The 25,647-nt window shown below is 43.5% G+C and overlaps 1 protein-coding gene and 1 long non-coding RNA gene across 8 annotated transcripts in view; one reads left to right on the forward strand and one right to left on the reverse strand.

The window, feature by feature from the left end:
* Positions 1 to 8,266, reverse strand: part of LOC144785149 (uncharacterized) — a 34,680-nt gene extending 26,414 nt beyond the window's left edge. Inside the window, exons 1-2 of the long non-coding RNA XR_013601781.1 lie at positions 8,171 to 8,266; positions 7,895 to 8,039 (exon numbers count right to left, since the gene is read on the reverse strand). This is a non-coding gene — a long non-coding RNA (uncharacterized LOC144785149). The remainder of the gene's footprint in view (positions 1 to 7,894; positions 8,040 to 8,170) is intronic.
* The window catches only part of LOC144786230 (mitogen-activated protein kinase kinase kinase 3-like), a 512,077-nt gene that overhangs the window by 119,868 nt on the left and 366,562 nt on the right, over positions 1 to 25,647 (forward strand). The gene's annotated exons all lie outside the window — the stretch shown is intronic.

Consider the following 25,647-nt stretch of genomic DNA (forward strand, 5'->3'; position numbering starts at 1 on the left):
CAGAGTGTTACTGATTCTTACTCAACCAACTGGCTAACAGACATGTTGAAATGCAATCATCTTATCCCCAAACATCAGCTGATCAATTTTTGAAAATAGCCATATGTTGCTATCAAATACACATTTTCTTTTTGAAAAGAGCAAACAAAATGACAAAAGCTTATTAAGAAAAAATAAAATAAAATCTGTTTTGCCACAAATATCTTTTCATTTTTCGTAAATACACATTTGACAATCAAACTTCAATTTGTCATTTACATCACATACTCACATGCATCACTGCCACACATGAATGCCATGTATCACTATCTCATGCCATGGAGGTCTACAATATGCCAAGAATCATCATGCTTGGATCAACATTAGACCAAGGGTGGGAATCCTGATGCCATGTGTGCAAACAACAAGAAGCAAGTAATTGCCACGGTTATACCTTGGCCACCACTATACTAGGTTGAGCAACATCATTCAGTGGTGGAAACCAATATTTCAAAAATTGACATCAATATGTCAGAGGTGGCATTTGCCAGCGGTTGCCATCATGAAATTGATTCTCACATTATGCAAAGCATTTCCACCTGTATGCCATGGCCACCAATACCAAAGGTGGGAACCATCACTACGCTAAGAATTCCAATCAATATGCCCGGGACAACATTTTGCCAGGAGTGGGAACCATCTTTTATATTGAAGCCCTCAATATGCAAATAATGAGTGCTAGGGAGTGAGAGTGACTAGGCAGTGCTAGGGAGTGCAGAGTGACTAGGGAGTGCTAGGGAGAGCTAGGGAGTGCAGAGTGACTAGGGAGTGCAGAGTGCTAGGGTGTGCTAGGGAGTGCAGAGTGCTAGGGAATACAGAGTGACTGCAGAGTGCTAGGGAGTGCAGAGTGACTGCAGAGTGCTAGGGAGTGCAGAGTGACTGCAGAGGCTAATGGCAATGTAAATGACAATGCCATTTATTTATTTATCTGTTTTCAAAACCAACACATAAATACAAATTTTGTCATTTACAATGCCAATAGCTCTAACTTTTCCAAAGGCGAAACCATTGCATTGTAAATGCTTGTTTAATTATGATGCTTTCTTTTGTCATCCGTCCGTTACATGCCATTCCAAGGGATTGTCCTATTTATTAGCTGTGTATTTTCTATTTAATCTTATTCCACTTATTTCAGTTTTTGATGTGGCGTGAAGCTAGACCCCTGGCACTGCTTATGCTTCACACATAATACACAAACAGAATGATAACTCTGCATTCTTGAAACATGGTGTGGCCCATGACTCCCATAAACACCCACTGGGCAGAAAGAGAAATCTACGGGAGCCCAGGAGACACAGCACAGCTCAGGTTCGCTAAGCATCCTGTTTGGGCCACCACATGATTCCACATCAACGGGACCTGTTCAGTCCCCGCACAACTCCTTTTTAAATAACTGTTTTCAAGATCTTTGATCCAACAGGATCTATTGAACTGAACCAAGACTACAACTCCCAGAATGCACTGTTTTGGTAAATGGAAGCCCAGGACTGTACTGCAAACGAGGTAAACAGTCACATGAAATAATCTTGTAAAACAACTTCAGTGGCAGCCTTGATGCTCCATACCCCTGTCCTTCCCCAGGGCCGGACTGCAGAATCAAAAGATGCCCTGGCAGAAATGCACAAGCCTGTCCACTCCCTTCGTCTCCTCGCGCAATCTCTCTCTTTCTAGCCATTGTCCCTCTCCTTCCTCCCTCTCTGATTGCTTTCTCTCTATCTTGACCCTCCTACCTCTGTCTCGCTCTCTTGCACATGCCTGCTGCAGTTAAAAGTGACAGAGGCAGCAAGAAGCGACACTGTCCCCCTGCTATCGAAACTGGCCTCCAAGGGCTCCAACCCACTGGAGAAATGCCCGGTGGAATAAAAGGCCTGTGCGGCCCTACCGTTTATGCTTGTCTAGGAGCTTAAGGAGAAGCAAGAAATCTGTGCCAAGTGCCAGTTGTTTTGTGTGAGACCTAAAATAGCCATAGATCGCCATTCCAGTGTGCTACACCTGTTGTCGTGATTGATTTAAAGTCAGAGAGAGAGAGGGATATATATATATATATATATATATATATATATATATATATATATATATATATATATATATATATATATATATATATATATATATATATATATATAGCAATACTTAGCAGGCAATTGAGGATTGCTAAAAATATAAGAGGCACACGCGGAGTCAGATTTTCAAAGCAAAGATGCTTTATTCGGTGCTTAAGTGTCCTCTCCCCTCCAGTTCGACAGACGCGTTTCGCCTTCGCGGCTTTTTCAATGTCGATTAACCCACCAAAAAAAAAATATATATATATATATATAACAGGACTGACAAAGGGGAGGGCGGCCGTGGCTCTTTGCATTTTGAAGCCATGCGTGCCTATAAAACAAAATAAAAGTGTTATTTTTGTTAATAAAATAGAAAGCTTGGTGCGTTGTTGTTTAATAGAGCTTGCACAGCAACAGCACTAAGTGTCGCCAAATATTATGTTTTCATTTTCTCTAGAGTGCATTTTCTTAATTAAGAGCTGCTTCTTGGATATTTGACCTAAGAAACGCCCCGCAAAAGTTATGGCCCCACCCTATCCCAAGTTTCTGACATAGCTGATGACAAGATCACATACTTGTGAGTCATTCCAATCTTGAATTTCACTATTATGTTGCTGGAGTATTGCTGGCATGTAACCTCCTTCCTGCGCTGAGTATTGTTGGCATGTAACCGCCTTCCTTCACCCTGTACAGCTATGTTTGGAATGACAGTATCAATTAGGTGTGCCGTTTCTATGTAAAATCTCTTCCTGAAGCCGTGAAGGAGGTCTAATGGCGACAAAGACAGGTTCTACTGTAAATACTAGAAAAGGAAAAGACCACAAGCAAAACTATATTTACAGCCTAGTGGTTAATGTACTATTATAGCCTTAGAGGGCCCTACATAGTGGGCTCTACTGGCCATTAAAGGACGGCTCCAGCGTTAAAGGCCTGAGCCAAAGGCGAGGGACTTTAACAAGGGAGTGGGTCTTTACCGGCAGGTAGAGACCGCTACGTCAGGCACTAAGGCTATTAGAACATTCTGCCCATAGAGGGCAGAATGTTCTAATTTGTAAAACAAAGGCCTCACGGAGCCCGAGGGGACTGAAATTCTTCCAGGCTCCGTGAGGCCTTTTGTTCACAGCAACAGCTGTGAACACACACTGGAATGCTTCGACCGCCCATTAGAAGCTCAGAGCACTCCACTGTTTTCAATGGAGCTCCCAACATTCCAATGTTCTAATATTATTTAGTTGAAAATTTAGAAGGCGCAATGCTTGCCCCAAAGGGGAGCAAGTTCCAATGCATGAATCATGAAATTAGTAAAAATACGATGACGTTATATTATTGTACTGGGTGCATATACAACGCACTGTTTGCTAACTTTTTGACCTCTTGGAACTTTATGCAGGCATCGACCTGCCATTGTGGGTCATTGAACCCAGGCAGACAATCAGACGCTGTTCTGTTTCGAAGGTATCAGATGCAGGCACAAACAGATTGGTGACTAAATGAGACCCCACACTGGATGGAAGTAACCCTTATTATTGGCAACACAAAGAATCGCCCATTGTGCCCGATTTAACTACCAAGAATCACTAAACATTTAAGAAGCCTGCAACTTCAACGTGCAGATAGACTCAAATGGAACGCCTGGACTATACACTCATCGTGCCTTCCAAAACCTTATATGCTGAATTTTCCGGTTGTGCCAAATCGAATTTTGCCAGCCGACCTCTACCCTCACATGGGCGCCCGGCTGGGTCCCATGTGAGTATTACTTTCTTTACTACACTCACGGTGCCACACCTTCTACACAAGGCTGCGCAAACTATCCTTCAGGTGTCCCTATAATCTCAGGTCCTGAAGAGACCCTACATTGCACACAGGGTCGAAACGCTGTTGACAGTTTTCAAAAGCGAACCATTGTACACCAGCACTTATCATTGTATAAAGCGCGGTTCATACAATATATACCTCCTAATGGTCGTCTTTATGAAGTATAGGGAACCTTGTATAAATGTCACAAATATGTCACTATTTTGTAAGGTTCTACTTTTTTTGGTTCCGCCTTTTCACTGGGACACCACTCACTAAAACCAGATGATTGTTTAATTACCTTGTATGTATTTTGTTTCAAATACTATATAAATAATAATTGTGTATGAAATACAAATATAAGGTGTATATGACTCCTCTTTCTGACAACACATTAACCCATTACATTGCCATTGCGTATTTTTACATAAAGATTGTTTATCCATTAGTCCACAGGAGCCATTGTTTTTTGATAATAATTTCAGTACCCTGGTTCCAAGTGAGTAGGGTTCCCTTGTTTTTGGTTCTAGACATTGTGATTCCTCTGGCAGATATTCTTAACTGGGAGATTTTGTTCTCAAATCACATTGGAGGTTTTTTTAATGGGGTCTATTTGGTGGTGGTATTCTTACCTTCCAACCTAATCTGTGTAAATGTGATGTGTGTAGTGGCTGCCTTTGTGTGGTGCTTCAAAGTTGGGGTTTGGGGGGGATGTTGGAGTGCTCTTATTAGGCACAGTTTCTGTTTTTCAGAAACACAATCTGAATGTGCAAACATAGTTCAAAACTAATAAAAATAAAATCAAAACGTATTTTCATAAGACTTAGCAATTTGTCAAATTAGTTGCAAACTGTTGAGAAAGGACTTGCTTTGGGATCTTATACCTCCTTTTCCACTTGAGCAAATTGTGCCATCCTGGGCAAGTCTCTCGTTCTGTACCCTGTGCTCCCAACTGCCTCACCTGCCAAAATCACAAGCACTTAAGTACAGTCCTTTAAATTGGCAGGTACTGATCGGTACTAAGTACTGCCTCTTTAATGAAAGTGAGAGTACTCTTCTCAGCAAGGGTGCCGTGTTTTAACTGGTGAGTACCAGCACTAAGTATCAAATCAGCTTTTTGAAATTCAGTTCAGCCAAGTGCCAAGCATCATGTGTTAGAGTAACGCTTTTTTAAGGTAAGATCCCTGCATCAACTCTAGGGCAGTAGCGGCTGCTACCGAAAAGGGGTGGTAGGGCGGGGGAAAAATAATTTTAAAAAAGAACACTTACCTTTATACCGCCGATTGCCGCCTCTTCTTCCTCCGTCCTCCTGTCTGAACTCGGCAGGAAGCACACAGCCCCCCAGAATCCTCTGACCAATCCCAACGCTGCCTTACAGCAGTGTTGTGATTGGTCAGAGTGCCATGGTTCGGCGCTGAGACAGGGGCTGGCAGGCTGTGCATGTTCTCTACCCAGGCTGTAATGCAGCCTGGGTGGAGAACATGCAGAGTGCGCATGACAGCTTAGCCGGCCTAAACCATCATGCGCATTAGGTGCGGGTACCACTCCCCCCCCCCCCCCCCCATGACGCCGGGAAAAAAATGCTGATAACGAATGTTATTGCCAAATATTTTTTTTTTATTCAGCCTGCAGTTGAAGCAGTGGGGCGACGCTCCTCTGCCTTAGCAGGGGAGCCGCCAATGATCTAGGGCTGAAATTGCCACACGAATCAGCGGAGTTGCTATCTCTCTTCATGCTGCAGAGGCCAGTCTGACTGCTGACAAGGAGACTGGGCCCACAGGCAGCTGCTGCCATTCCAGGGTCTTGTAATTTATAATGTAGCTTATCCAGCCGGCCCACGCTGACCTAGCCTCCTGGAACTGGTGTCAGCGCAGACGCATTGGCAACATGCCATTGAGCATCAGGCCCCCACCAAGGGACTTAAAACTGCAGGGCTTCCAGTGTACGTAGGCGTGAGCAATCCACGCACTGGCCTCTCTTGCCATTGACACCACTGCTGCACAGAACCGCACACTGGGGCTCTCCAAGGCCTCTAGACAATGGAGAAGAGGCTGCATCGGAGAAAGCCTGAATGGGCTATTGGTCAGGCTGGGGCTCCCCCTGACACAGGGACATGTGCAGCTTGGCACTTCTCAAAAGATGTACTTCCGCACTACAAGGCCAGCGTGTGTCCTGCAGCAGTGTCCCGTAATGCTACTAGCTTATACAAAAAAAATAAAAAATGTGTTTGTCAACTTGACAAACATATTCTTTTTTTGGTTGTAAAAGTGCCCCATACCGCAATTTCACTTTAATGGCAGCCACGCATCTTTCTTTAGTCCAGTCGCGTCTACAGAAAGGGACATGGCCGCCATTAAAGTGAATGCGCAGTATGAGGCGCTTTTACAACAAAAAAAAGCATTTGTTTCTCAACTAAACAAGTATGCTTTTTTTAAGTAAAAGCCCCCCTTACCGTGCCTTCACTTTAATGGTGGCCAAGCACCTTTCTTTAGACGTGGCTCCTCTAAAGAAAGGGGCAGGCCGCAATTAAAGCAAAAGCGTGGCATGGGGCACTTTTAAAAGAATTTGCAATACAGTAGATCTCGCAGGTTAAGCTATTGGCATTGTATATGACAATGCCTTTCATTTATGTGTTGTTTTTTAAAACCTAAATAAAAGGCATTGGTATTTACAATGCCAATAGCTTAAGCTCTCGCAAATGCGAGAACTATTGCATTGCAAATGCTTATTTTTTGTTAGGTATGGGGAGATAGGGTGATTTACCCAGATCAAGAGGATGTTGAACGTCCCTGCTGTGACTCGAGCCCAGTTCTGCAGCTTCGAGGTCGACCGCCCTAGCCGTTTGGCCACGTCCTCTCCTAGCTGTCAGGCCACGTCCTCTCCCCCATATGGGGTATGTTTGGTATGTGTACAAGACCTAAGTACTTAGCGGGAAATTTACAAGCCCCTTGCAACACTTTTATGCCGCTGTTGCGTCACTTTTTGTGATGCAGCTGCGTCGTAAACAATGTGCCACGTTGCGACACATTTACAACGTGACGCATCAAGGTAAATGCGTCACGTTGTAAAGCCCTGTGCTACATTATACCTGCATCAGGTATAATGTATGCAGGGTGGGTTTTCCGACGTAAGAAAACCTCGTAAAAGTGATGCAGCGAAATCTACAAGATTTGGACGCAGCATAATAGGAATAGGAATTCCTGAGCATTGCTGGAGTTGCGTTGTGCTTGCGACATGACTCCAGCAATGCGTTGCCTTTACTCCAACAGATGCATCGCGCATCTGTCAATCCTTGTGCCACGGTGTGCTGCATTGTGTAAATGCGACACATCCATGGAGGTGCAAGGTTTTTTTCTGTGACGCAAATTAACTGATGCATCACTGCTGATATGCAGTGATGCGTCAGTTCTTGTTAATCTGCCCCTTGGTTTTACATGCTTTAGTGTCACACTTTAGGCAATGAAGTGCCATACACAATCACACTGAAAATACAGAAATGCCACACATAAGCAGTCTGGAAAGTTGGCCGCGCTGGAGAATGCAAGTACTTGCACTTCTAAATTTTCATTTCAAGCACTGCTTGAATGGCAGTGTTAGCTGGTGCATAAAACACCCATTTATGTAAATGCTCATGCTGGGCATGACCTTTTGTTTACTTTTCGGTAAGCCTTTTCAGTTTACCGTTCCTCGCACAGAATGTATAATGAGCTGTAACCTCATTCCCCCCTTGTGTATGCTGTCTGTGACCTCGACGAGAACACCTTCAAAAGTCTGGTTTTGTACTTGATATTCTTGGCGTGAAAGAAACCCCATCACAACGAGGGCCATTCAGGAGGCTTGTCTTATGTAGGCCCAGTCGAAAGGTGCATAAACAAACACAAAATACATATGGCGTCTGAATGGTGAACTGCACACCACTGGTCTGAGGGGCGAATTAAAAGCTTAATCTGCACTCTCGGAGCCAGTGAATTTACCCTCTGTTTATATATTTTTTTAAAACAACAACCTCATACCTCAAACTGCCTTTCATTTCCCGAATTCCTTTCTTGGCCCCGTTCGCATTTTGTTCTAAATGTCCCCGTTCCATTCTTGCCTTATTAGGTCTGCAGTTTGGAAGAAGCCTTGCTGTGTTCCGAAGAGCAAAAAAAGTGTCTGTGGCTGCAACACAGAGAGGCCGCTTTTATTTAAAAATATATATTAAAAAAAAAAAAGCTATTGCCTGTCTGTTTCCAAGGAGGGGAGGCTGCAATATTAGGAGTAAATTGTAATTGTATTTATATAGCGCTTACTACAACTAACGAGGCGTTGAAGCGACTTTCGGCGCCTAATTAAGAGTTGACATCCAATTGTGACTTTTCTTTCCTCATCGTTTTGTTTCTTCTGGAGGCTGCCTTGCTGCGTGCACCCGCCGTGCGTCCCGTTTCCAGAACGACGTGGCTCTGAGTTATCGAGCGTGACCTCATACGCGCTCCGGGGTTTTTGTCTTTCTCTGCCCATTGTGAATGCGGCCGTGTGCGTCACTGCCTGTCTGTAGGATAAAGACAAAACACAGTAGTAAAGGGACGTGATGGCTGATAGCGAATGCCTGTTTCCGGCTTGTTCTTTTCTTTTGCATCCCCCTACATTGCCTCCAGTTTTACCCCAGCTTACTCAGCATCCTCTAGTATAACCCTAGCTTACTAAGCATCATAGTTAGTATTTTTATTGTATTTGATTGATAAAAACCCTTTTACAAATTCTTTATAAAAAGTTCAAATTTCATACTCAGATACATTTTTATAAATAAGTAAAACGTTCAAGGGTAAAAATTTGAATGGTAAACTGTTAATAGAAACGTCTTGTTCTAATTGGCCTTGGTATGCATAGTTCTTCCTTCCTCGCTGACCGTGAGGGTCCCAAATGCCCTTGCTTCTTCTATTTTATTGTCTACAATGGTGAAAAACTTTACTAATTTGCAATTTAGTTGCGGATCATTGGAGTTGAAGCACGCTATTACTGCTTGCCGTCGTGTGCGGATCCCATGGGCATTAAATTCTGGTTTGAATAATCTGAACCGTTCTTGCTTTAAATGCATACAGGTGCAAATCAAGTGTGCCATGTCCTCCATTCCCTTTTTGCATAGACGACAGTTAGTTGTAGCTTGCCCCCTCTGCCAGGGGTGTAACACAGGCCCCCGCAGCCCATGCGGTGCGGGGGGGGCCCTTAGCTCCAGGGGGCCCCCTTGGCACTGAATTCTGGCCGGGAGAGCTCCTGATTGAGCCCGGAGGGGGCCCCCCTAAGTACCGTGCAGGGAGGCCCCCTCATTTTTCGTTACGCCAGTGCCCTCTGCCATGGTGGTAGATGCAGGATAGATGGCAACTTCCCTAGTCGTTTGAGAAATGTTTCTTTTATGGCCCGTGCATACCCCAGGCTGAAATAGGTTTTGTAACTATGAATAGACATCCATGCATGACTCCGTTTTGCAAAGGTAGCTTTATCGTCTATTAGCAAAAGGGTCCTGGTGGCTCCCAAAGTATGGAAAGCCCTGTAGTTGCCAGACTGCTCTTTAAATAGTTCCTGGCTGGCCGCTGTGAGCTGAGCTCCTTCCATAATGGTTTAAATTATTCTCAGAGGTATTCCCTAATCTTGTGCCAGCTTGTTAGGTAGGCCCCTTATCTTGCAAGGTGCTGATTGGTGAGCCCAAATTCCAGCCTGATCTGAGCCGCCGAGGCATAAGTAGGTATATTAAAGAGGATCCTATAATCCTATAAGCTCCAATCATAGTGTTGTCAAGAGTCTTAAGAGTCCCTCCCTCTCAGAGCAATGCTTCCATATGAGATGGTTGGTAGAATTTTTGCTTGGGCGACCTGAAGCAGGGGGGAGAGCCTGGGATCCGTCAGCTTAGTTTTTAGTTGCTTCAGCGATATTGCTAGCCCCACAGCTCTCCTTCTGATTGATTTGAGCTGGTTGGAAAATAACCCACCGTCATCAATGGTTATTATGCCATGCATGGGAGCATTTTGCGCAGCTTTTTATTGACATAGTTTTCGTTTTGTCAAGATTTACTTCCAATAAGTTCTCTATAGAATAGCTCTCCAGTGCATTCAGCAGGGGCTGCAGTCCTACTTTCGTATGGCTGATCCGGACCACATTGTCTGCATATAGAATGCTAGACAAGGCATTGCCGCCTATCTTGGGGGCATGAGCGTTGGGTACATTTAGAATTTGAGTCAGATCTGCAACATACAATTTAAAGAGTTGGGGCGAGCACCCAGCCCTGTTTGAGCCCGTTAGTCGTAGGGATACACCTCGATAGATGTGTACCATTACTCAACTTAACCTGCACCCAGGTATCAGTGTGTAGTTGTATTATCATTTTGACGAGAGAATTTGGATTGTTCCGGCCCGCCAGTTTTTTCCACAGCCTTGCTCTATCAATTTTATCAAAAGTGGCTTTAAAATCTATAAAACAGAAATGCAAAACCTGTTTTGTCGCCTTAGCTTTGTGTGAGGAGCCCAGCCATGACTCCCGCGAGCATCGCAGCAACTCCAACATGGTGGCGGTTACAGATCAGCCCGGAAGTGGGGGACCCGGTCTAGATGATCGAATACCTCGTGGGAGCCTGACTGTAACAACAAATGGACAAGAAAGAGGAAGAAGGATGACAGGGTGTGCATTGTTGTTGGAGAACTTAGGAGAGGAGGAGCGACGCAAGCTGAACGAACCAGAGGATAACATGAGGACAGGGACCTGCAGGGAACCAGGAGGAGAGTCACAGGAGGTCGTGGATGGCCCAGGAGGAGAGGAAGAGGACCCAGGAGTCAAGACTTGCTCCATGTTCATCGCTGTAGAGACCAGTACTCCCAGGAGGGAAGAGGAGGCTGGATCTCCCATCACCACAGCCCAGGAGAGTTTTGGACCCAGGCAAGTGCCCACTGCACATTCCTTCTCTTTTAAAGATTGGTGGGAGGGGTTGCGAGCCTCGCCGCCTTGAACACTGATATTCCATGCACCTAGACACTTCACGGGTAGGGCTCTGGTGAAAGAGCACAATCCACAAACCCCCATCTAATTCAGAAAGTCATCAGCCTGAACATCTATTTTTGTTTTCTTTTGGGTTTCTGCATCCCTCCTGAGGACTGCACCCGGCGCGTAAGTGAACTATGGGAACAAGAGACAAGAGGAGAGGACATTCTATCTTTCTATTTTGAGACTGCCTTTACTCCTTTTAGAGATAGCAAGTGTATTGTAGACCCCCCCCATTGTGACAAGTGTATACCAAATAAAAGAACAACCACATAAGAGGCCTGATAGTATCTTGTCTGAGGGTGGGCTTGGGGCATTCAACCGGGCCACCCCAGTACACTTGGTCAATAAGGAGTGACATTGTTAGGATGTTAGTGGTTGTGCCGGTTGCTTTGCAAAACCCTGTCTGGTTGTATGGAATAATACCATGGTCCACAGCCCATTCCTGTAACTCTGCAAGTAGGGTGCCTGTAAGATATTTATCTTCTACATCAAGTAAGGCGATAAGATGGTAATTTTTTTGAGAGGCTATGTCGCCTGATTTATGAAGTGGTGAAATAGTGGGGCCCTTCCATGAAGGGGACAGCTAGTTAGGGCCATTGGAGTTATGCGGTTTTGCGGCCATAGGTTTGTAACAAAAAATGCTTCTAGCTCAAACAGATCAAAAGTCACTAGAGATATGTTCGCACACAGTGGAAGACCCTATGCAAAGATTTAACTGGTCATCTTTCAATTGCCTATTTATTTATTTGGTTGTTAAACTGATATGATTTGGTTAAATGATTGCTAGACAGTATACCTTGTGCAAAAATTGCAAAATAAGTGATGCTGTCAAAAAATGTGTTGCATTATGCAACATAATTTGCCTTTTCTTGCTGCATAATTTAGTCGACCCTTACACATAATTTGGTGCTCCCCTGCTGCATAATTTCAGTGGTCCTGATCATAGTTTACCTGTTTCTGTCACAGGACTCTTGTAGGTCTAGCCTGACATCCTCATTTTGCGTTACTCATTGTCACAAATTAATTTAAATATTAAATATTCAGAGACCCTGATTATTAGTGGGTTGGTGTTTTCTGACCCCTGTGCAATCCCCTGTTTGCATAGGTATCAGAATTCTGGGTTGCGTGGTATTTACTGTACCTGGTAATTACTGGGTGCTTTAAAAATCTTACCATTCGTTACATTTCAGCAGGAGAAAACAGTAAAATATTTACTGTAAATCTGCAGGCTTCTTGTAATGAGACCTTAGAGTGGGCTTTTGCTCCACCAATGGCATTATTTCTCTGTTGTATTTGTCTTCTCCTGCTGTTTATTTTATCAATTCACCTCCAATGGAGTGCGTACAACACAATGCATTGGGGACTATTTTACACTCCAAAAGTAAACTGAATAATCACACAATAAATTGTTTGTCATACATGCCTCAAGTTCTGAAAAAAAAAAAATTTTTTTGTTCTGTTTTTTTTCACTACAGTAGTTTTTTTTCAATGTTTTATGAATCAACGTTTGCCTGCTGTGCACTTTATAAGCGCAGATGAACAAGAATTGATTAGGTCAATAGGTTTGGTTTGAATATGTCAATACAGGGAAGCAGAACTCCTGTTTGTATACATCCACACATTAAAGCCATCCCTATTGGATTTGCCAATGCTGTGCTTGTATAACATACTTTGTAATAATGTTACTCCTCAGCCCTCTCATCTTAAATCCATAGCTGCCCAGATTCCCAGATCTGTGCATGACAAGCTTTTCTAGTCCAGGGTCTTTCTTTACATTGTAGGGCCTGTAGTCCTAGATTTATTACTGAAGAAACAATACAACAAGTCCCTAAATGAAAAGAATAAACCTGGACTAGTGCAGCGGGCCATGTATTGACCTGAGAAACTTGTCAGGGCTGTCAGTTCATTTTGAGTGAGCTCCAGGTTCCAGCCAGAAAATTGGTGTTTCTTGTATTTTTACTCTCTTTGTGAGTTTATATCCTTTACCCCGCCTTTCAGTTCTTCTCGTGTGTGCATACTAAAACCATTGAGTTTCTCCTCGACGACCTTGTTGAAATCATTTATCGAATTCCAGGGCATTTCAGAATTCTCTTGTGGGTCTATCTGTGTGGAGATGTGCTGCTCTCCATTACTGAACTGTCGGAACCTCTTTTGGATGGCCACAGAGCAAGAAGGCGCTATTGGGCCCAACCGTGGAGTTGAGGCCTTTTACTCCTGATGTTCTAGGGCCCGGCCTACTATGGATCCTGAGCCACTGGGCCAAGTACCCCTTCTGCACTTGACTCTCAGTAGTAATGTTATCAAATAATGTAACACTCCCTCGGGGGAGGAGGGTGGGGGTTTGGATACAGGGAAATTAAGCATGGGTTTATAATTTAAAATGCGGACAGCAGCAGAGATAAATCATTGCCAGCCAAATACTCACTTTTATGAAAAAGAAGTACTTTATTTCTACTGCTACCAACACAAAGGAAAAATACAACATTCACAAACAGCTACACAGTCCTCCTAAGATCATGGATCTAGTTATTCTTTAGGCGGTTCCCTGGGTCACACTCCCTCCTAGCTATAGTGGTTATTCTCCCTTCACTATAGGCAATAAATAGGGTCAGACCCAGTCATAGTCTGAATCTCAAGAGTCCACTCTACAGTGTTCCAGCCCCGTAGTACTAACTAGCAAACAAGTTCCCCCAGGGCCACATGGCCCAAAATTAGTCTTATCCACACCTGCACACTTGGAGCGTCCGGAGTTCCTAAGCATGCCCATATGCAGGTGCTTGGTAGAGCAGTAACTGAATCAGGTGAGTTTCCTCACATGGGGTTGCATCACTAAATTGACCGGAGGTTCTTCGCCGCTCTTGGTGACAGTGTCAGTGCTCTCATGGCGGCCTCGCTTTTGCGGCAGGGGTGGCAGAGCAGGTGCATATCTTGTTGCTCTCAATGACACCTCTGGCATACAGGATCACCATATCTTCCCTGTTCATGGGCTCCGTGCCGCTTGGCACAGCAAAGTCCTCAGCAGTGGCCCCTCCTGGCATATGGGGTCGCAGCTCACCATGGCTCGAGGGCTATGTACCTCATAACACTGCAATCTTCATGCATGTTATGTTACAGCAATATATTAAACGCACGTACACCAATCGATTTCATGGGTCTGAAACAGAAGATGACTGATCAAAATTGACAGCTGAGAGCTCTAATTATATCACAACAGAATAGCGGTTTTGGCCCTTTTTGCGCATTCCTTTTACCAGCAGTCAGCATCACATTGATTTGTGACCCTGCTGACGGCTGACTCTTACGAGGACCAGGGGGTACTACACGCTTCCATGGTCGAAGGAATGAGCAGAAAGGGCAGATATAATTTGATGCCTGACGAGAAGAGGACTTCTCTGTGAATATATATATATTTTTGGATTGCCTAATTAGGGGATTACAAAGAGAGTGCGGAAAGGAACAAGATACCGCGTTTGAAATTGATTGTGCTGTTGGTATGCCTAATAGGCATTGGATTTACAGAGGTGAATATGAGGTTTTAATAGTGGACAAGGATTGTTCAGCATTCAACTGGCGGTTGGAAATAAGACTTCCCGCGATTTTGAGTGCTGCCCGGAAGAAGTCCCATGTGAATAGGTACGAAACGTGTAGGCTGTTTTCATCTTGGACTTGTCATCCTGTTTTATCCTAATATTTGAGTAATTCTTGAATAAAGATGATGAAAAACAATCCAATTGTGAAAATAATCTCTGTGTTATATGATTAATAAGAAATCTTTTGCTGTTGTTTGCTCTAGTACAAACAGTGTATAAACCTTGTGATTTATAAAAGATCTCTTTAGACACTTTCATGAAAAGTTCTATTGTGCTCCTCAAAATTGTGGAGTAGCTCTAATTATATACTTGCTCAGTGGTGTCAGGTTTTAAGAAGTTGTCTGAATTTATTATAACTTGAGGTTGTCTGTAGAAAAGCGGAGCAAGGACAGAAAATCTGGAACACTAATTCTCTTCTTTTTAAAACCAGGCACTAATAAGAGATTCTTAGAGGAGGAAGGCAGTGTCCTGTGGGGGTATATTTCAACAGTCGAGGTGTGATGAAGGCGGGTTTTCACCTTCAAGAATTTTGAAAAAAATGCTCCCTATTTGGAAGACAGTCCTTTATTTCACAGAAAGCCAGTGGAGATCTCTCAATAAGTGGGTAATATGGCAGTGTTTAGGCTGTCGAAAGATTAAGCAGGCTGTCTGATGTCCTCTCATCCAGCAGGGAGATTAGCAAGCTTTGGGCCCCAGTCCTGGTCACAGGCAGAAGTCCTGCAGAGCTTCATCTCCTCACGCAGCCCATCGGGCTGCATGGTCCATGACAATTCTAGAGGTCTCAAGCTCCCCTTCTAATAGTCTTTTTACAGACACTAAAAGATTTAGAGTCAAAGCGGGCCAATTCAGAATATGCCTCTGCACTTGTGGCAGAGACCTCGCAGTTGTGGCGGGGGTCCCACACTCATGGCAAGACCTTCACAATGGGTAACTGCAGTACGGAAGTCCCGCCACCAGTGTGGGACCCCCACCCCCACCACAACTGCAAATTGTGAATCGTGCTCTCTGTCTTTGTAGTTAATATTAGGGTTTTGCTTCTTTGGTAGTGCCCACTTCTCTGCACTTTTCTTTCTCTTGAGAGCAGTCTGCCACAGCAGGAATTACTCCAAAGCTGTTGCCCCACTACACAGTCTATGGGAGCAACTAGAGTTCACATCTGGATGTCTGCCATGATGATGTATATCAAAAGGTTATCCCAGGGTTCCAGCCCTACTCTTTATGATTCTCTTATCAGCCCCATCTTCTTCGTGAGATATGCCCAGGCCCCTTCCTTGTGGTTGGTCATGAAATCAATGCCACCCCTTCAAGTGCACATAAGAAACCTGGCTCTCCTCGCTCTAGTGTGTCTTGCCCAGCTTACAGGAATGCATCAATGCACAAATCTGTCTGGGGGATTTCTCTACCTCCTCATAGTTCACCATGCAGGCCTGGGGCTCCAATGGAACCCGGGACCCTCCATGTATTGTACCATCCACAGGCACACATACACCAAGTCCATGTGTACAACCTACACACACTGCACAGCACTGTGTCCTTCATGTACTGTCCCACTCATAGGCATACATACACCCAGCATAAGCATTCACAATGACTCACAGCTCAATACTGCATTATCCCTGTATTGTACCCTTACCAGACACACATACACCCAGCATGGGTACATCACTCTTGAGCCATGCAGTACTATATATCAAACCGATGTAGGTCAAGAATGAGTTATGCACACAGCAGTGGAACATTAGTATGAGTGAGCCTCTAGACCTCGCGCCAGTGACTCAGGTTGAAAAGGACCTGTTCACTCCTATTGATCGCTACACGGTGTGCTCCCACCACCAAACTCGTGCTGCTTAACTCCAGGTGAAGGCAGCAGCCTCTCACCACCATGAGGTTAGCACATTGGGTGCTCCTCCCGGTTCAACAGGATTGCAATCTGTGTGACAGGTTTATGTCATGGCGCACACGCATGGCCCGTGTTTGCCTAAGACAACAAAAATCAGCATTAGGTATTCAGGCATCAGTACAGTTGGACTCTAAGGGCAGTAATGTATGCACATTACCATGCAAATTACTTTTTCACCCCAACTTGGACAAATGTGATTTTTGAAGGCCCAATGATGATAATTTTTAACACTACCTCACATTTTCTGCTAATTCTTCCTCTCCATTCGCACTTAGAATTCCTTTTGATTTTCCCACTGCTTTTCTCGTGACCAAGGAACCAGCCTTCTCAGTATAAGCTTCCAGGATATGGAACGACATTCCTCTACATATCAGGCTTCCTACATCACTCCTGAAATTTAGCAAGGACTGAAAGAGCTGTCTTTTTAGGAAGCACTTTATCAATCCTCTGTATTACCCTCTCGTCATATCATCATGTAAGACTAACAGCTAAGATACCCTTTCTTACCTCTCCCTCCGTATTGCACACTATCTGGTTTAATTTTCTGATTCCTCTTACAAGGTCTAGAATTGTCCTATTCTCCTATTATATGCTCCGTGTCCCTAGCTAGGTTGGTGCTATATACATATCAATCCATACTTATACCCGCTTTGACCGTATCTAGCCAATCCAACATGAGAACAAAACAAATCATCTCCTGTAATCTTTAGTACCTCACTCTTATCCATACTGGTAAAAATAGTTTCTGTGCCATAAGGGTACAACTTTAATTTTGGCTGCATGGTATCTAAGTTGTCATGATCTACACCACTATTCAAATGTTACCTAAATTGCAACTGTTATCACTCCCTCCAGAGGATTCTTGTGGATTTCACTTCCTTGTCCCCCCTACACTTGTTTTCCAGTGTTCGCTGTGCCATGCTGCTTTTTCAGCATGATTTAGTCTTTCTGTCTTAACTTTGTGTAGTGTAATTGTCGCCACAACTTGAATTCCTCACTGTGCTCACCACCATCATGGTTCAATTGTTTTTTTCATCTTTGAGACCTCCTGCTTTCTCCTTCTGTTTTTTGGGTGATCGCCTACTACATCTCCGGCGATTATCCTATATTCAGTGCCTTTCATCATTGTGGCCTTCTCACTTGTGGGCCATACCATCTCCTATACATCACTTGTATTTGTTCCATGGCTTCTCCGTCTTTGCAGCCATCATGTATATAGTGTGCTGAGATGCGGCCTCTAGTGAGAATACTACAGTGAGTTGGCTGAATATGCCTCTGTGGTACCAACCTCAGAAAGATCTCTGTATAATCTACAAACCTATGTCCATCACTTGGTCTTGATCTAGTTTCTTGGATTTGTTTACCATATATTTCCACTTGTGAAGCATAATTACAAGTATACTATAACTTCTTGCTTTCATGGAGTTTATCCTTTTTGAGATCAAAGCCTACTAGACAGCATAGATGCCTGGTTTGCTAAAGACATCTTGGGTACATTCAGAAAGCTTCCTTTGGAATGCATTATGCCTGTTGCTTATTGTCGACTGTGTGGTTAGTAACTCACATTTTCTGGCTTCCTATTACCTGGCTTTATTTGTTTTAGGCTGTCCAGCTTGAGTTTGTAATTTGACTTTATATAGCAACTCGGCCTATCACATCATTACGACTGAGCTGTTAGCGCAGCTGCCTGCAAGGCCTGTTGCTACCAATTCTTTAAAATATGCATAAATGGTCTTTGGCGCCCAGAGAAGTATTATTGTCTCACCTTATCCGATTGACCATTTTGTGTATTGTTCCGCTGTCTGGGAAGTGCTTACATTGGAATGCATGAGAGATTACTTTACAATGGAAAGGTACATTTAATCATCAAACTATGTTTTTCATTTTATTCTTTGGTTCCTATATGAATTCTACACTAAAACCGACCCCTATACTACTTTTTCCACAATATTGTCAAAGCCAATAGGTCTTGCTTTAACTTTCCAATTGCGAATGCAATACATGAAAACAGTGTTTGTGCATGTCTAAGTCACCATGTGCTGAAAATATTAGGCAGACCTGTCAGCTCTGCTTGTTTCTGTGTTTGGATTTGTACCCCTTCTGTAACTTGTAGTATTTTGTATAATCTGCAGCACAGCAAGGGGGTATTTTAACCAGTGTGTTAAAGTATTTTTAATTGTGGCCTAAATGGAAGGTAACAGAAGACTTAAAATATAATCAAGATAGTACGTTAGCATCAATTAAAAAGTAAAAATGGAGAGTTGTACTGTTGCAGGGCAATTATGACTGGATTATCAAGGGAGAATTCTGTGTGCCACAATCATCTTGCAGCAAGCGATGTGTGAAGGATGAGAGTCTGATGTCCTCTGCTCTGTTATTCCATAAATTTGGGTTGATGTTTTTGACGAAGGTAGTTTGGGATTTCCAATGTTGCACGTAATTTACATGTTCTTGATGGAATTCCTCCTTTTATAATATAACATGTACTCAATGGCGGTGCGCGATGAGAAGTAGAAACAGAAAATGATAATAATTATCAATTGATGTTTGTGCTGCTTTGCGGGCAGGTGGGTGGGCGGGACTGCTCTGCTCTCGGAGCAGGGGAGGAGTGGTTTGCCCACTCCTAAGTGCACAATGACTGTTAAGTCGAAACCCTGGGGCCGCCCAAACCAGTCATGCGCACTTTCCCTGTTCTCCATGCAAGCTGCATTACAGCCTGCTCGGAGAACATGCCCGGGCCCCCATTCTCTGGTTGAGCGTCGTACCAGGATGCTCAAGACCAATCACAACGCTCCATTGCAGCATTGTGATTGGTCAATGGGGCATGGTTGTGCTTCCTGTTCCTTGAGGAGAGCAGGAGCAGAGACGCGGGACCCGGCGGGAAGGTAAGTTAATTTTTTCTTTTTTTTTTTATGCGCACCCTCGGACAGAGAACTCTCACAGCACGTGCTTCTTAGCTGATAGCGCCTGGATACCCTGCCCTATACAATTACCTCTCATCAGTATGGTACCAGAATTTGGTGGCCTAAAAATTGGCCCACAAAACTATAGTGTTCTAATGATCAGTTACTGAATTATCCCCTCCCCCCATTGTATTTAACAGTAGAAAAACTACAGCCTGTGGAACGTTCGTTTTATAAATGATAATTTGGCCAGATGATGTTGTCAGATAATATTTTTGTTATCGATATTCTGACATCTAACCTTGTCGTCAAAGCATGCGTGTTTGGTCTTGTGTGGCTAAACAATGCTTTAATTATAAGATAGTTTTCTTCTGCCTTTCTATCTGACTTTTCTGAGTGTACACATTTTACCACAAATCTGACTGATAGCCGTGCTTGGTTTGCAACCTCATTGCACGGGTTGCCACATAATTGGCGACCCAATAAACACAGTTCGACAGACTAACTGATTTGATAAAGGTAGGGAAGCCCAAAAACATTGGGCTTTTCGGGCGCCTCGTTATTTGACAGCGGTATTTGGAAAAACGACTTTACACATTTTAAGCTTTCAGTAGAGTCACAATATAGAAAACTGAAATGAGGCCCAGAAAACTGCAGGAAGCTTCTGTGGTTTGCCTTGTAGAAAATACTTTTTTTCCACTTGACGACGGCTTATTAAACTGCGCAGACTGTACATTTTGCTCCCTGGCAGTGAGAGGGGTCAGGAAAGTCCCTTTTTAGAAAGATTCTGGTGTTATTTGGCGGTTCCTTCATCGGCGTTGTCAAACAGTGGAAAAACTAAGCTTTATAAGCCTTCGCCAAGGGCTTCCACCACTTAAGATGTTGGTATATGTTCACTGTGGCACATCTGTTGGGATCCAGCCATGGAACCTGTTGTGCAGGTTTCACTCCGGCTTCTCAGCCAGTTCTGCTCAGGTCAGGGGGTTTATGTGACACATTGTCAACAGGTTTATCTTACACCCCAGATAACATCTTTGCTTCAAGCAGTTCTGTTTTTTTTTTTTTGCTGAGAGTAAGCAGCTCCAGCTTTGCCGGAGGGGAGATTTGTTAGGGCGACCAAAATTTCTTCCTCGGAAAAAAGATGCCTCCAGCTTCCTTGCCTCAACTTGTGATAAAGTGTCTACCGGAATATCCCGCAGATACTCCCCTATTTTAAATACATCACCTGGTGACTCTTGATCGTATAAAGAGCTATAGAATTTCCTGAAAACTTCTCGTATCCCCTCTGAATCTACTAATGGTGTTCCCGTCTCATCCAGGATCTCTCTGACTTGCCCTGTAGACACATTCTGCCTCGTGCGAATGGCAAGGGTGCGTCCCACAGATTCACTAAACTCATAACATCTTTCCCTATTCGCTAGGTATATTTTAGCAGCCTTATTAGCTATACTTTCCTCAGCCTCCGTCTTTGCTTTTGCTATCCTAAGTATAACTTGATCTAGAGGTATACCCCTTAGCACATTCTGGGTTAGTTCCTCCTCTGCATCTACAACAGCTTTGACCAATTCCGCCTCCCTTTGCCTTTCCTTCCTCCGGTTTGCCACACTAAAACTTAGTGTTTCCCCTCGCACTGCCGCCTTAAAGGAGTCCCAGATATTCCCTACCGCCGTACTTCCTCTGTTTATAACCAGAAAGCTCGCTATCCACTCGGTCATGTGTGTAATATAAGCCTCTTCTTTTAATAACCCTCTCTCGAATGTCCATACTCGACCAACCCCTTCGGTTGTACCAAGATCTACCGTTAAGATCAATGGGTTATGATCTGAGATTATCCGAGGGTGCCTTTCAATCTTAATCTTAGACTGTAGAGAAGTTGAAACAAACAAGGAGACAATGTAAAATCATGGCATACGCCGACGACGTTGCTATTGTTACTCCTCGCCCTACAGAAGCTATAGGCTTTGTTGAGATGGAAGCACAGATCTTCGGTGAGGTGTCTGGTTATGCCTTAAACACGGCAAAAACACAGATTATTAAGAACAATAATACAATCTGTCTGGATCATCGGGTGGTGCAGAGTGGTGTTTATCTAGGCGTAACAATAATGTCAGATTTAGACAAACTTGTGGAGTCAAATATAACACCTGTAATAAATAAGGCAAAAAAGGATTTAGACAGGCTACATAATATGCATTTTTCAATTGTAGGGTGAATTAATATAGTTAAAATGCTGCTGCTACCGAAATTTCTGTATTTGTTCAGGACCTTACCTTTACTATTTGAAGCTAGATGGTTTAAGGATATCGAGAATATGCTAAATCGATTTGTCTGGGCACACGGAAAGACCCGAAGGGCATTGAGATTTATGGCTCTTCCGAGAGAGCGGGGGGGGTGGTCATTACCTGATGTAAGAATGTATTATTGGGCGGCGTGCTTTCAGTATATGGCATGTTTATTTGGAGGGTCAGAAAAGGAAGGCCAAGATGAGTTAGGAACCTTAGCAATATATTTGTTAGTGCTAGGAGATCACGCGCAGAATTGTTTCTTGAAATTCACAGAGCATAGCTATTTTAAGAGAACTAAATTTAAAACAGTTATAGCAGCCCATAAAATCTTGATTTCATTTGCAAAAAGATTTGGCATAGGCAGATACAATGCTTACACCAGGCTGAGTAATAACTCTACACTGCCTGGGGATATATTCTCTGGGGTCGTCTTTGCGGAATGGGGTAACCATGGGATTAGTAAAATGGGGGATATGATAGGAGCGCAGGGGGTAATGCAGTTAAGCAGTCTCCAAGTAATATATGGACTAGATTCAACTCACTTCTTTAAATATTTGCAAGTTAGGAGTTTTCTGCTGAAAAAAACTGGAGGGTCGATGGGGTTTAGTATAAACTCCATTATGGATATAGTGCAGGATGGCAGAGAGTGCACTATTAAAAGGTTCTACCATGAATTAATAGACCATCAAACAGATGACTTGGAAAAATATGAGGGGAAGTGGGCGCAGAAGCTGGGAATAGAAGGGGCATCCTTCTGCAGGTCATTAGAGCTAGGACAGAAACTTCTATGTGCAGCTCCACTCCAGGCTCAACAATATAAGACGCTGTATTTCCTGTATCATACACCTGCCAGGATTGCACAATGGGGTGGGGCAGCCGGCATTACGTGTCCTAGATGTGATAGCTCTGATGCTGATTTGCTGCATATGTTTGCGACCTGTACTCATTTAAAGGCTACCCAGGATGAAATCGAAGCTTTCCTTAGGAGAGCATTAAGTATAGAGGTTACCCTAACAACTACAATAGTACTCCTCGGAATAGAGGAGGATGTTGGGCAGACTCAGTATGAATATTTTATTTTTTTGGAATGGTGGTTCTAAGGTTATGTATTGCGACGGCTTGGCTGGATCGTGTACCGCCCACCTTTCACCAATGGCTAATGAAACTGCTAGCGGCCTATAATGTAGAGAAAGCGATATATGCAAGGAAGGGTAGGAGGGGCAAGAAACTAGGAATGGAAATATGGGAGCCTATACGAAGCTGGAAGGAGAGGGATCCCGGGTAGGATACAATGAATTATATTGCGGTTGGAATGTAATTTAGGATGTTGCTTTGTGCATATTGGTCTACCCTGTATTGTCATTTAATTTTGTTTAAACTATATAGTATGCTGTTTGTTATATCAATATGTTGCATGTTAATCATGATAAATGTGATTATTTTTGTGCTCTGTACAACAAAAAGAGGGGGGGTAAAAAATCAGAATAAAAATATTTTTTTTAAAAAGAGAGTGAGCAGCTCCAATGAAACCCATGCGCTATTTAGGGCTACAGCAATTTACTATCTATTTTTCAAAACACTGGGAAAATGAAATTTAAGAAGAGCAAAAACTTGCCTGAGGTTTAACTTTACAAATGTTTAAAACTATTGAAACAAATTAAAACGAATATAAAAGGTGTACAATATAAAACAGTAAACATTTTAAAACCGATTTACCAAGTTATGCGTTGTTTATAATTGTTTACATTTTTTACATGTTTACAACTCAAGATAACTGTACAACTGTGTGAATTATACACATGAAGATTTAAAAATGTAGCTTTTTTGCAAGTTTTTTTTATTTGTTGAGCAACCCAATATGCTACTTGTCAGGTGGACTGCCTGTGCCTATCGAGAGCCACACTTCGACCTATATATATATTTTTTTAAAGTGAAGATCACTTGGATGAAATACTTCCATTTCTAGGTCTCGCCTTCAAATAGCTTTTAGCTGTCAGTTGTCGAACACCTACAGTGCTCAACAAGGAAGTAGCCAGATAGTTAAAATGCCCCCACTTTACACCAAAGCCAGTGGCTTAGCTAGTCCTTTTGCTTCCAGTGGTGGTCCCTACAGTGGGCGTATGTAAGAGCGGGGGGTGCTCGGGTTTGTGGGGTGCTGGCGATTCCCGCGACGGACCGCCCCTGCCCCCTCTTGCTATGCCACTGCCCAAAGCTCTAATAAGACGGAGTGAGCGAAACAAGTACGTTCGACTCTTCCTAGAATAGTTTCCTTCATCCTTAAATACAATCATGTGGTCATCCACCCTGCCATCCTTCCAACCGTACCCTTTCGCATGTCCATCCTGCCATATATCCTTTCATTATTCTAACCATCCACTGTAATTCCATCCATCTATCTCTTCCCACATTCATCAGTTCTATCACCCATCCATCTACCTTTTCACCTTTCCGTTTCTTCATCCATCCAATGACCATTCCATTCTCACATAGGTCTGGTAACTCTTTCACTCTCCAGCCATTGGTCCGTTCACACGTCTGTCCATCCTTTTCTTCACCTACTCACCCCATATCAATCCTTTTTCCCTTCTTTACATCTTTTCACAAACTGCTCCATTGACCCTTTCATCCTTTCAGCCATCCGTCCTTGCACATGTCTTTTCTTTTTTCTTTTCCCTCACCCTTTCTTCCATTCACTTTTCTTTCACCTTTCCATCCCCCTTCATATTTCCTTCTTTCCTCCATTCCTTACTCTCACCCTCTCTCTTCTTTTTCTTGTTTCTCCTTTCCAGTTTCTAACTATCACAATTCTTTAATTTATCACATTACTTTTACTAACTTGCCTTCCTCCCACACCCCCTATTGGCTGCTCTCGATACCAGTCTTTTCTTTGTTGCATCATTTCTTTCTCTCTCCTTTGCTGAACTTGGCTGACATAGTAGCATGTGACACCCACCTCTTAGCCCTGCCCTGCACTGCTTTTAGAGCGCTTTATGAGCTTTTGTTTTCAGACCTGTAAAGCGAATGAACTTTCAGTGGTTCCCCCAACTTAAGCAGCCAAAGCAGGGGGTTCAAAAAGCCACTGTTGCACAACAACAATACTTGCAGAAGGCTTTGGGTCAGCAGATTCCATATCGCTGGTTGGCTTTCTTGTTAATCCTTTCTTGCTTCCTATTCAGTGTCTTCCCTTCCCCTATTAGTGTGTGACCTTTCCCTAGAACATAACTTCCTTACCCACCTTTTGAATACTTACACTGATTAGGAGAGGAGAGGTGTGGCGCCACGGCCAGGGCCACTGACGCTGGAATCTGGGGATCATGGTTCATCCTTGTGCCGACGGCATATTAGCCCAGCACCATGTGACTCTGGGCAATAGCTTGCTTAATCTTCCTGATGGCCCTCAGCACCTGTAGACCCTTACGGGTGATTGTTCGCGCTCTACAAATATGATTAATATTATTATTATTATGCTCAGGGATCTATTTTTTTTCCTTTTTGCTTTCAGCACTCCGTGTGAGTACTTGTGTTTTCTTGTTCTCCCCCTGCTGGTAGGTGCTGCTTCTCCTGCCTCCATGCTCTCTTTCTGGTGCTGTCCCGCTCAGCTTAAATTTTTGTTATTATTATTACTTTCACCCGAGGTTCCTTTGTTGCTTCCTCATCCCTCCCTGCTCACTGCCTTCAGCAGCAGCAGAATTCACTTCTTCTCCCTTCCCCACTGCTCCTTTATTATTATTTTTTAGGTCGGGCGTAAGCGTACGACCTCATGTATACTTTAGTATACATATCTGTGGGCTTAAAGACATTCTCCGTACTTCTAATTTGCTTGTTTCAGTGTCCTTTATAAATCCTTGTGTGCTAATGGTTAGTCCTGCTTCTTTGTCCCTCCTTTTCTCTTTCTCTTTGTACCGAAAGACTCCGTTAAAAACCTGGGAGTCCTCTCAGCCCAAATCCGGCAAGTTTTGGCAGCCTGCTTTGGGAAGATGAGAACCATCAGAAAATTTCTGGGCTTTCTGCCGGAAGAAAGCAGAAAGACCACGGTCCATGCCCTGGTGACTGCTCATCTCGAGTAGGCAAATGGCCTC

Source organism: Lissotriton helveticus, chromosome 10, assembly GCF_964261635.1.
Source record: "Lissotriton helveticus chromosome 10, aLisHel1.1, whole genome shotgun sequence".
Classification (NCBI taxonomy): domain Eukaryota; kingdom Metazoa; phylum Chordata; class Amphibia; order Caudata; family Salamandridae; genus Lissotriton; species Lissotriton helveticus.